The 3,730-nt window shown below is 39.0% G+C and overlaps 1 non-coding gene across 1 annotated transcript; it reads left to right on the top strand.

Annotated features, from left to right (window-relative positions):
* Nucleotides 1-3,445: 3,445 nt before the first annotated feature.
* TRNAW-CCA lies at nucleotides 3,446-3,517 on the top strand. Its single transcript has one exon. It is a non-coding gene; the product is annotated as a tRNA-Trp (tRNA).
* The last annotated feature ends 213 nt before the right edge of the window (nucleotides 3,518-3,730 follow it).

The following is a 3,730-nucleotide window of genomic DNA, read 5'->3' on the forward strand; positions in this document are numbered from 1 at the left end:
GGAATAGTCTTTGTTGATCTATTTCACTCTCCATATAAAATAGTCATGGTTCTTTGATTTCCTTGGGATAACTGCTAAACTCCTTTTATAGAAGGGAGAGAACAAAAGAATCTTTGCAGAAGACAATAACCTTATGCAAGTTTTAGAAGTAATTCAGTGATTCAAAGGCAGCAATGTGTTATATTTTGTGGTAGAGATTCAAGAGTAAGAAACAGTACATTTTAAAGGATTAAAAAAAAACATTGATTAGGGAATGCCACATTAATGTGTAGATTACAAATTAAAAAACAATAAGCCCATCGTGATTCAGGGTGAGTCAGCTAAGGTAATTTGATAATCCTGACACAGGATGTTCTTTGACATCTCCTTGAGTTTGAGGTTTTTTGTTTTGTTTTTCCTTTGGGGAGGAGGAGGGAGAGAGGAAATCAGTTTAATGTTTTTCATTTAGGTAAATTAAAATTATGCAAAATCACTTTTCTTGACTTTTGCAGTTTAATTTAACAAATAAATAAGCACATGTCTATTTGACACTCCTATCTGGAAGCGCAAACATCTTGGAGCCTCTCTATCATGAAGAATGTATTGATATCAGAATAGGTGATAATTTCTTTTACTTTTTTATTTTTAAATAACTTTAGACATAGAAAATTTGAAAACATAATACAAAGATTTCATGTATATGCTTAACCTAGCTTCCCCTAATGTTAACTATTTACATAACTATTAATTAACAGTTAACTATGATGTTAACTTTTTATCTTATCATGGTTTTCCCCCAGTATCCTTATTTTCTGTTTTGCTATTCAATCTAGAATCCTATATTGCATTTAGTCTCTGTCAATCTGTGACATTCTTTAGTCTTTGTTTTTTATAACCTTGACACTTTTGAAGAATACTGTCTAGCCTGTAGAATATCTCACAGTTTGAGTTTGTTTAGTGTTTTCTCATGATGGGGTTATGCATTTTTGGCAAGGATACTATGCAAGTCATCTTAAGTCCTCAGGGCATCATGACAGATGTACATGATGTTGATTTGTCTCATTACTGGCGATGTTAACCTTAATCGCTTGGTTAAGTTGGTCATGTTGGATTTTTTCACTGAAATTCCCATTTTCCCTTTTGCAATTGTTAACCATCTTGGTTATTTTAAGAGTAGGCTAATACCTTCTCCACAAAGTTTTGCCCACTGATTTTTGCATCCATAGGTGGATCTTTTCTGCGATAATTACACAGTATAAATAATAAATACTGTAGCGTTTGCATAATAATGACTTTGTATTTCTTATTCTCTACATTTGCTAATTAGAATTCTTTGATAAGGAAGAGCTTCCTTCTCTTCTCCATTCATTTATTATTTACTCAGTTGTTTATATTGGAAAGGACTCAGGGATATTTATTTTATGGATTATAATCCAATACTGTAATTTTATTTAGTTCAAATTGTTCCAGGTTTGGCCATTGTAGGGTGCCTGGGTTGGCTCCTGCATCCTTTGACTTGCCCCATCCTTTTTTGAGAATTTCCTTGTTTTCTGATACCATAAGATTACCTGGGCTTATCCTGTCCCAGTCCTGGAATCAATCACTTCTCTAAAGAGTCTTGATTCCTTTTATTGATGTTATCCTCGGGTCTTGCACTGCTCTGCCTGGGTGGGTAGACTTTTGGGTATGATATTCTCCTATACTCAGTTTCTTTCTCTGACTTTGGACTTGGGAGGTCAATCCCTAGAATATAAACTGTCCTGAGAAGTAGGAAGTAGGAACAGCTAATGAACCTCTTCATTAGCTTTCTGGTGCTTTCATTGTGTCTCTAAATTCCCCTCTGGAAAAGCAAAAGTGAAAGTCTCTCAGTCATGTCCAGTTCTTTGTGACCCCCATGGACTATATAGTCCATGGCATTCTCCAGGCCAGAATACTGGAGTCGGTAGCCTTTCCCTTTTCCAGGGGATCTTCCCAACCCAGGGATCAAACACAGGTTTCCCACATCGCAGGAAGATTTTTTACCAGCTGAACCACAAGGGAAGCCCAAGAATACTAGAGTGGGTAGCCTATCACTTCTCCAGTGGATCTCCCCGACCCTGGAATCGAACCAGGGTCTCTTGCATTGCAGGTGGACTCCTTACCAACTGAACTGTCAGGGAAGCCCTCTGCGCCATGGTTTTTTTCCTCCTTTGGCTCTTGGTATTTCCTAGAGACTCTTTGCTACTGTCTTATCTAGTCTGGGACTCACAGATCACAATATTGCAGCTTAGTCTTTTATTTACTGTACTGACTGACCCCAACGCCTCTGGGCTCAGATTCTGCCCAGACCACATCTCACTAGGTGGCAAGTTGAATGCTATGGAGGACTAAACTTGCCAGCTATCTTTAACTGTGCTGATTAGACTGAGAAGTAGGGTAGGGTAAACGTGTTCTCTGGGCTTTGGGGAGAGTGTAACTTGAATTGTTAGGGGTAGAGATGTCAAAGAACTCCCAGTGAATGGCTGGTCCCAGCAGGTTGAGCCTGGTCAGGAGCCCTGCAGAAGACCCTGAGCAAAGGGCCAGTCCATAGTCACTTTCTAGAAGTCCACAGTTAACTTCTAGCATCAATTGAATTTCTTTCTTCATACTTCTTTTCTGTTGTTCTCTAGCCCTGAAGTACAATTTTATTCAGAAGTTGTGGCTTCGTATTAGCTATGCTTCAGGGATTTTAGTGGAGAGTCTGTCCTACATAGATGGAGACGCAAAAGGGAGAACAGTACTTTCTTCCTTGAAGCCAGAGAGGAAATTACAGTGTGGGGATCGTAACTGGGAACAGCTGTGCCAGTGGAAGTAGAAGTGTGCTAGGAGGAGACAGTCGTTCCAGTACGAGCAACAAACCGCACACTTGTAACACAATCTGGAGAACCTTCCAGTAGTTTCCTTCCATTGAGTTAGCATGGTCCATTGTAATTTCCATATTTAGTGGAGTATGACTTGTGATCTTATTTTGTAGTTATAAGCTGTTAAAGCCTGGAAATTTGAGATAGACCTATTAAAGTTTATCCTGATAGACTTTGCTCAATATTCCAGTCTAGTAAGATCATCTTGAATTTTTTTTCTATCATCCATTGTCTTAATTATTCTTTTTGGTTATAATTCTGTTCATTTAAAGAACATGACTTTTTTTTTTTTTTAACCTTTATCCAAGTCCAGAATAAAAATGTTAACTTAGGATGGTGACTTGTGGCAGACACTATGGTCTTCCTGGTAGTTAGAGAGCTATGGCTCCGTCTATGGTTTCTAAAATCTACCATTTTCCCTCTTTCTGAGATAAGGAGATTACCTTCCCATTCTAGGATTCTGGCACCTCTCCCATTGTCCATTGATTCTCTAAGTTTCCTGACTCAGAGACCGCTTCAGCAAGTTCCTTCTGGGTCTGTGAATGTAATTATTAAGATTTAGAAATTTGAAATCATTTAATGTGGCTTCCCTGGTGGCTCAGAGGTTAAAGCGTCTGCCTCCAATGCGGGAGACCCAGGTTCGATCCCTGGGTGGGGAAGATCCCCTGGAGAAGGAAATGATAACCCACTCCAGTATTCTTGCCTGGAGAATCCCATGGACAGAGAAGCCTGGTAGGCTACAGTCCACGGGGTTGCAAAGAGTCAGACACGACTAAGCGACTTCACTATTCACTAATGTGGCTAAAGTGCTCCTTTCTGATCACTACCTATTGGTCATTTACTGATAAGTAGTTAAAACTGTTAAAAGATGG

The sequence above is a fragment of the Bison bison genome, unplaced genomic scaffold (assembly GCF_000754665.1).
Source record: "Bison bison bison isolate TAMUID 2011002044 unplaced genomic scaffold, Bison_UMD1.0 scf7180017864254, whole genome shotgun sequence".
NCBI lineage: Eukaryota > Metazoa > Chordata > Mammalia > Artiodactyla > Bovidae > Bison > Bison bison.